The sequence below is a fragment of the Myodes glareolus genome, chromosome 19 (genome assembly GCF_982192425.1).
Source record: "Myodes glareolus chromosome 19, mMyoGla1.1, whole genome shotgun sequence".
Lineage (NCBI taxonomy): Eukaryota > Metazoa > Chordata > Mammalia > Rodentia > Cricetidae > Myodes > Myodes glareolus.
In genome coordinates this window covers 36,930,624-36,939,192 of record NC_142044.1, presented here as the reverse complement: position 1 = coordinate 36,939,192, position 8,569 = coordinate 36,930,624, and the positions used below count along the sequence as shown (strand labels likewise).

The following is an 8,569-nucleotide window of genomic DNA, read 5'->3' as shown; positions in this document are numbered from 1 at the left end:
GCTGACTGACGGAAAGCCAGAGTAGAGGAGACAGGTGGATGGGGAATGGCTATTTTGAAGGTAGAGCCGACACCAGACAGATGAGGTGATGAGAGTAACTATGTAGCTATGGTAAAAAAAATGTCCATGATGGCAGCAGGTTGGCATTAATGAAGATGGTAGTGGGAAAGGTGACTATGATGGGAAGAATGACCTAGACAATTCTGACACTGTAAAGGCACCATCAGTGGTGATGAAAGTCATAGGCGACAACGATGGTAATGGTGATAATTGGGACAGTGTTGCTGAGGGAGTTGAGGATGGTGGTTCTGATAGTTACAACAGTCATGGCAGTGCTGAGGAAGATGGCAGCAAGGATGATGTGGCTGGAAGGGTCGGGATGGTAACGCTGAGGATGGTGGGCATGGAGATAACAAGGTCGGTGATGGTAGCAATGCTGATGATAATGGTGGTGAAGCTGATGATAATTACAGGGGTGGCAATGGCGATAGTGTTGATGTGATGACGGCAGATGTCATAATCAGTGATAGTGATGATGTCACTGATGGTGACGGTGAGATGGCAATGGTCATGGTGGTAACCAGGGTGTTGGTGATGAAGATGGTGGTGGAGGAAGATAGTCATGGTGGTAATCAGGGTATTGGTGATGGTGATGGTGGTGGAAGAAGATGGTCATGGTGGTAATCAGGGTGTTGGTGATGAGGATGGTGGTGAAAGTAGATGGTTATGGTGGTGACCAGGGTGTCAGTGGTAATGATGATGTCGAAGGCAGCAGTGGTGATGATATTGGCAATGGTCATGGTGGTGCTGGTGATAGTGGTGAGGATAATGACAGCAATAGAATGTAAATGCCACAGGTGATGGGTTTGGCATGGTACTGTTGGGGATGGGGTTAGCATCAATATCAGATTGACTATGGTGACATTTTGTTTTGGAATAACATATTTAATGGGCACGAATTGCCAGTGACGGCAAGAATCCATCACTGGAGATTCCCAGGCCCAGGGGTCCTAAGTAGAGTGGGGCATTTCCCAGGACCATCTCAAATGTCTGCTTCTCCTAGCTCCGGTGCCATGTATGAGTTGGCAGGAGAAACTGGTTTGGGTGTGGTCAGAGTTGTCTCTGATGGCGGCTATGGTATGGCCTGGTCACTCCCCTTCTGCCCAAGGTGGAGGGCCTATGTGTCCCTGGCTGCTGCAGTCTTCCTTCTCAGGCTCTGCCTGTCCCAAGTGTCCTCAGACTTCACCTGAACAGATGATGATGGGGGACCGAGATGCTATAGCTTAGCACTCCCACTGCCCAGTGAGGAAATGAGGCCAGAAAAGGAGCTGTGGCAGGCCAAACCCAAAGGTGAGACCCTGCCTTGGGGTGGCAGTAAGCCCTCCTGTATGGTGGATGTTCCCTGGCTGAGTATCAATTCCTGGGGCCTGGGACCGGTTCTGGCCACACTCCCCAATCCCCGTGGTCCTCTTCTCTTTAGGCTCCCTGGCATGGCAGAGATGTGGAGGGCCCTGCGGGGAGCCCACCCACACACATTTCTTTTTTTTCCCCAGTCCGTGAAAGGTAGACAAGGAGGCTGTGAGGGAGGGAGGAAGAGGAGGGAGGTAGGAGAGAAGCCTAAAGAGGGCCTGGGTAACTTGGGAAGCAGCTTGGGCTTCCAAGCCGTTGTGCTGTGAGAATGAGCCACGCCAGGCTCCCGCAGCGTGGGAATCTGCTCCCCCTCCCGTTTTATTAATAAACCGGGGCAGCAGTGTCACTTGGCTCTCCTCGTAAACATGTCACTCCACTGACTAATTCTTTTTAATTAGAAACAAGGAGACAAAAAGGCTTCATCCTTGGAGGCTTGACAATGTGGGTTTCATGAGGCTGAGCTGCTGTGCCCACCCACTGTCCTGGCATCCCTGCTCCTGCACCATCCTGGAAGCTCAGCCAAGAGACCAGGACAACACTAGGTCAGATCAGGAGGCCTTGCATGCTGTGCTGGCCACAGAGGTCACTGTGCTACAGCCTCTGAGGGGTGCAGGAAGCTACAGTAACCCCTACACCCATTCTGGAGGAAGACACAGGGCTACCCATACTTGCTGAACATGCCCCCTGGCACTGAGATCCTAAGTTCTGTAACAGCTGAGGTGACACATGTGCCCATCCTCCCTGCCCTCCTTGGCACCCACTGCCACCGTGGCCAATCACCACAGGGTTACAGGCTTTCATTGGTCACCGTGCTACTTCACAGGTGAGGACTGAAGCCGGACGGAAGAACACGGAATGGTACTTGAGAAAAGGTTCAAAATTCATCAGGCCCTGAGCTCAGATGTTCTTAGCAAGAGCACACCTTCTTTAGTTTCTGAAATGTCTTCTCGGGTCATCAACAAAACCGCATCAGTAGCCGTGTGCCTTTAAGGGCAAGCTTGAAAGCCTTTCAAAACTACTGTTTCGAACAGCGTAGAACTGTTCTCTGCCCGGCTCTGGGGATGGAGCAAGGTTTTATCTAACTTAATGCCAAGTGATGTCCTCCAAAGACTGGGACAGGGTTTCCTTCTGACTACTGGACTAGCCGAAACCATCTGGGATCTTGCACCCCACTGATGCCCGCTCTGTGTTTGGAGGGAGGAGATGGGCCCTTCTGGACAGAGAACCCAACCTGCCTCACTTTCCAAGGTGTCATGCCCCAGGAACCAAAAAGTCTGGATTGAGGATCCATCTTTCTCACCAACCAGGGAGTCAGAATAAAGTCTCTCCAAGGACACAAGCAAAATCACACACACTTCACTCTGACTCTGAAATGCTAACAGTGGGGAAGCCTCCGGGAATGGAGGGTCATGACACAGAAGGGGTGGTGGGTGGCAATGGCAATGCAGATACCGGCTGTGGGAGCAACGGCAGGTGACAGTGTTGGGGTTGGCAGTATGGAGGTCAAGATGCGGGTGAAACCGGAGATGCCAGTGTGGGGGGTCACAGTGGGGTGCTGCGGTGGTCATGGACTGATGGAGTGGTGCACGGAGATGTGGTACTGGTGGGGACAATGATGGTGAGCAGGTCACTGGGATGTGGTGTCAATTGTGATGGTCACACCGTCAATGAAGGTCACAGCTGAGAAGCGGTTGTGATGGTCATCTGACCCCTGCAGTACCTACCTGCTTTCTAGAAAGTCCACACAACAGTGGGCTCCTCCCTCTGCTAGGCAGGGTGGGCTACTTCTCAGCTGGCCAGTTTGGGGCAGACCCCAAAGCTGACTTTCGTGAGTCCAAGGATCAAGTACCATGCCTGATGCCTGTGATACCTACTAGTAGTAGAAACATGCTTGCCTGGCCAGGAAATCACAGGAAGTGGAGAGAGACACACTGGGCTTCCAGATGTCTGCAGCTGCACAGGTCACTCGCCGGGAGCTGGCTGTCATGGCCCACCAGTTTCAAAGTCCAGGACAGAGGCTTGAGAACTCAGTTCAGTTGGCTTGTGGCAGCAGATGAGCTGTCCCAGTCAGAAGGAAACAGAAGAGGATAAGGGTCCAGGTCCAGCACTCCTGAGAAGAAAAATGGAGGGGTCACCAGTCAGAAGAGGGTAACCATAATTGGAGGCCAGGAGGGGACACAAAGCCACAGAGCTGGCTTCCCTTGCCGTTTTCTGCAGGCCACCCCCAAACTCCTCCTCCAGGAAGTCCTTCTGGTTCTTGAAATTCTCTATCAATTTGGACTCCTCCCGAGCACTGTGCTCTGCCCCTGTTGGTACCTCCCTTCCCTACGTGACAGAATGAGAAGCGTCTGTCAGGCACTTGTAACTCCAGGTATCCTCAGATGTTCTCATCTTAGCACTACGCCATGCTCAGACCAGACCTTAGACACTTCAGCCTGTACTCAGGGCCAGGGCCACTTGCTTTTCCTGGGGCCCGGAACGCTAGGGTACGGGTAAACAGATACCTGATACCAGGTCTAGGTTTGTTAGAATCACAAAGCCGCCAGCGGCAGGGGCAATGTGACCAGTGTCCGGCCCCTTTGCCAGGTTCCTGCCAGGTCCCTGCCTCTCCCCCAGGGCAGAGGCAGAGCAGGTGCAGGGCAGGGCGGGCGCTGGGTGGCAGCAGGCTCAGTGTGCAGAGCCTTCCTGCGTGGGGAAGCTCCTCACTACGTCACGGCTCAGCTATTCTCAGTCTCTCTCCTTTTATGGTACCGGAAGGGAAGCAAGCGGATGCTGCTGGGCTGGCTCTGGGGAGGTATTTAAATGAAATTGCAGAGAACAGCAGGAAAACACAGCCGTCAGGGTGGGGGTGGCAGCCTTGGACGCCGCCCTCTAACTGGCATGGGCTTCTGAACTCTCAGCTCTGGGGGTGTCGGCATGGGGCAGCTGGCAGCACCCCTCAACCTGATGGAGAGCTGCTCCTGCATGATCCAGCCCAGTGGGCACACAAAGAAGCAGTGGGTGGACACTCAGCCTGGCTAGGGCCCCAGTGGAGCAGAGATTGAGAGCGGTTGCCAGACTCCCACCTCAGCCCAGCCTCCCCTGGCTGATTCCTGGACCATAAGTCTGCCCCTGCTCCCCAGCTCAACCCTGGCTACCTGGATTTGGGGAACCCTGGTAGTCTTTATTCCTGCCCCCACTTGGCAGCTATAGTTCCTAGATCTCTCTACATCAGGGACAGCTCACACAACAAGAACACCAACCCCAAATAATTTCCCCACATCTGGCCCCTTTCCACCCTCTCCCTCCTTGTCCTCCCTAGGTTGAAGAGGTCCTGGCCACCTTAACCCTGGTATCTTGGCCAGCATGAGGGAGACCTGCCCTGCCCTGATATCTGGTCTCTGCTACCCTCCACGTTCTGCCCCCAGTGGACAAACCTACTTGGTTATGTTGCTGCCCTTCACCCAAAGTACCACCCCAGTCACCTGGCAGTCCCTCCTTATCTCTGGCTATTGGCCTCTGCATTCTTGCCCCCCCCCTTGCCGCCAGAACCTTTGCCCAGACAGAACCTAGAGCTACCCAGTGCTGGGTGGCAGTAGTTATGTAAGGAAAAACAAAAGGGTGCTGTGACTGTGACATATATGGTGGCCTGCAAAGCACACTCCCAGACCTGCGTGGGCACCACTGGCCACTCATCTTAGAGGCTCTATGGGGATACATAGAGGCTCAGCATCTGCTGGGCCTAGGGACCCCTTTCCTAGATGCACAGGGCACCAAGTCTTTCTCGTGTTAACACTGGGGTTGGCTTCTGTCAACTGAACAATTGAGCGGCCAGCTGGGTGGACAGAGGAGCCTCATAGCCACAGGTCACCCTTCACCTTGAAGAGGAGCCCTAGTAGCTGCTTAGTGCAGTCTGCCTGTTGTGTGGTTGAGACCAAGGGGCCGAATGAGTGGCATGGAGTCACATGTGGCTGCAGAGAGTGGCAAGAGAAGTGTTCCTGTCCACGGCTCTCAGGCCAGGCTCAGGCAGGCTGTCCAACAAGGACCCAAAGGGCTTCCCCACGTCTATGCTATGTCTCTTCTTTCTATCCTTAAACTTGCCTCCTAGCATGGGAATCTCGAGATCTGTACCCACAATGCACACGTGGCCTCTCCTACCTTGTTCTAAGCTGTCCTAGCTTGAGTGACGACCACTAGAGGGGCCAACCTGCCCCCTGCACTAAGAATCCCCAGGAAGGAAGTGCTGGGTGCTCTTTGCCACGTTATGAGGTTCTGAGTAAGGCAAGTTGCAGAGGGCTGTAGTCAAGCTAGAAGCACAGCGGAGGACCACCAGTGGGGAAACTGAGGCCAGAGAAGGGGTGGGGCCTTAGGGAGCCTTACCCATGTTCACATAACACGAGAAAGTGTTCTACATAATGACTCCAGGAGCCTAGTGGTCTCCCTCAGACCTCTACCCCAATTCCTATCCTGCTTCTGGTCTCCATTGTTGCGTGGCCTGGGCAGGTTCTTTCTCTCTCTGGACCCCAGTCTCCCTTATGAATAATGGCTGGGTTGAGTGAGGAACATAGGTCTCTTGAGGACAGACTCCCACAAACCTGTGTCCTTGTCCACTGCCAGGCGGTCAGTGGGAAATGCCTGGGGCACATGGAGCATCGAGGTTGTACAGATTCCATGGAAAAATACCAGGCTTTCTTAGAGGCTGGACTGGAGGTGCTGAGGCAGGAGGCAGGAGGCAGGAAGGAGGAGGGAGGAGAGAAGAGGGAGGAGGGTCTGGTGTGTGGGGGCTCTGAACGAACAGGCTGCCTTGACTGTTCCAGGGACAAGGATGTAGCACACAGCCTGCCAGACGGAAGAGGAAGGAAGGAAGGGGGGGGGGAGGGAGGCAGGGAGAACATGTTCCCGTGGCTCAGGAAGGAAGGCTGCCGGCAAGGGAGGAGAACTCTGAGCCCTAGGGAGAGCACCTCAGACTCACATGGTTCCACAGGCCCAGCTCCAGTCCTGCCCCCATGCCCTATCCTGCCTCTGTTACTGGCTAGCTCGGAGGTCTGAGGCAGATCTCCCACCTGACAGGGCCCCTGTGGAAACCTCTGTGAGAAACAGCAGCCCTGGCTTAGAGTCTCCATCTTTTTTTGCTTCCCTGTCATCTCCTTCAGGCTTGTCCCCGCCTTGATGGTCTCCTTCAGTCTCGTCCCTGAACCGCTGTGTATCCCTGTGCCCTGGGGGAGACTGGCACTCTCAACCCTCAGCTCCTGAGACCATCATTGCCCAGCCCTACCGTGTCCAGAGACTGGCAGTGGGGGTGACCGGAAGTCATTCAGCCAGCAGAAGGCTGGTGGGAGGGCCAGGTGTCCTCTCTCCCACGGGTGGCTCATTCACATGTCAGCTCAGCCTGAGCTTAGGAGGCCTTAAGAGTCAGTAGGCAGTGGTTTTATGAAGGACTAGAGGTGGGGCCCTCCTCCCTTCCTCTCCTGCCCACGCTGACACACAGGAAGGACTCTAGCAGCCTTCAACTTGGTGGGGCTTTGTTCCCCCACTGCCACAGAGGGAAAAGCGAGGCCAAGTGACTAGAACGGTTGTGGAGCAGCTCATCCTTTCTCTTCCTCAGACCCACGCCAAATGACTGCTCTGGGTCCCTGGTTTCAACTCCGAGTACAGACCTGGAGTTAGCCAGGGTACCAGGATGTCATCTCTGGAGCTGAGGAGCAGGGCCAGGAGCTGGGACCTCTGGTCCAGACAGCAAATGACATTTGTGCAAAGTGAGTGGCAGGAGGCTGTCCCTGGCCAGGAGTGGGCCAGAGGCTGGGCAGGAGGTTCTGCAGGTCAGCCAATCAAGAGGCAAAAGCCGATACCTCTTCTCCTGTACCCACACAGATGGTGGGTGTGTGAGCAAATGGGAGCAGAAGCCCACCAGGTCCCTGCCGTGCCCACCTCTGCTGCCCTGGCTTCTGGCTCCACAAGGAATGGGGTCCCACAACCCATATCACGGGGGAGGGATGATCAGGGTGTTTGTGTGTGTATGTGCTTGTTCATGGGTACAGACACACACCCGTGTGTTCACAGTATACTTTGTGTTCAGGTACAGGGATGGCCATGAGACCTGTCCTTGAAGGAGCTACCCTTTCCCTTGTTACTACTAGATGCTAACTGTCCAGCCTGGGGGGGGGGGTTCTGCTGGGAAGACCCTCTAGCCAGGCAGGGACAGTTGTGCCTCATAGCGGCCATGAAGGGTCTTCAAGCTATCCTATAGGAACAGGGAGGAAACTTGAGGGACCCTAAAGCCCTCACGCCTCTGGGAGTCTAGGTGGTGGGGCCCCTGACATATGTGATTCCTGCTAGGAAGCTGGTACTCACAGGAAATCTCAGGTGGGGGAGAGAAGCAGGAGAGCTAGAAGCTCCAGAGACAGGGGCAGGACAGGAGGTTGAGGGATACTGAGGGCTGAGAGCTCTCTGACTGACGTATTGGAAGGGGGACCCATCTTGAAAAAGGCAGCTTAGCATTGTAGTATCCCAAAGTAAAGGCTGGGAGGTCAGAGCCCAGGGTGTCTCGAGTCCTGGGAGCAAAGGGCAGGACCAAGGGGACTACCTGGTCACTTGGATGATCTTAACACTCTAAGGACTCATTGAGGTCACCTAGGCCTGCCCCATCCCTGAGGACTTCTGCTTTTCAGCAGGCCAGACATTTAGAATCTCTGAGGTAGCTTGGCTCTGATTCCCCCAGGTTCTTTCGCTGCATAGGCCCACCCCCACCCTCCCTAGAGCCTTCCCCAACCTTCAACCAACGGGGCTGAGGGTAGCACTATTAGCTCTCTCATGGGGCAGGATTGGAGTGTGCGTGGGGAGGGGAATGCTGAAGGAGTGTGGGTTAAAGTCCTCTTGCCCTGAGGCAGGGAGCCAGCCTGGCCTCTTTTCCAGTGGCAGAATGTAGCCCCAGGCTGCAGTGCGGGGGGGGGGGGGGGGTTTGCTGAGGACTTCTGGAGCGGTAATTGGGCAGCGATTAACTGTTCCCAGAGCAGCAGTGGCTGTTGGCGGTGCCTGTCACCTGTCACTGGGCTCCTGTGTTCACAGCTTCTAAAGACCCTGAAGGAGGAGGCAGGATTCCATGTGACCGGTCACCCCAGTGGGGCTCAGAGCAGAGTGTCTCAGGAATGGTGGCCCGAATGGACTGTTCTCTATGGGGACA

At 54.9% G+C, this 8,569-nt stretch overlaps 1 long non-coding RNA gene across 1 annotated transcript; it reads right to left on the bottom strand.

The window, feature by feature from the left end:
• Nucleotides 1–2,744: 2,744 nt before the first annotated feature.
• LOC146891059 (uncharacterized) lies at nucleotides 2,745–6,803 on the bottom strand. Its single transcript, XR_014997974.2, has 2 exons — nucleotides 6,665–6,803; nucleotides 2,745–3,520 (listed from the first exon to the last, which is right to left on the bottom strand). It is a non-coding gene; the product is annotated as an uncharacterized LOC146891059 (long non-coding RNA).
• Between the last annotated feature and the right edge of the window lie 1,766 nt (nucleotides 6,804–8,569).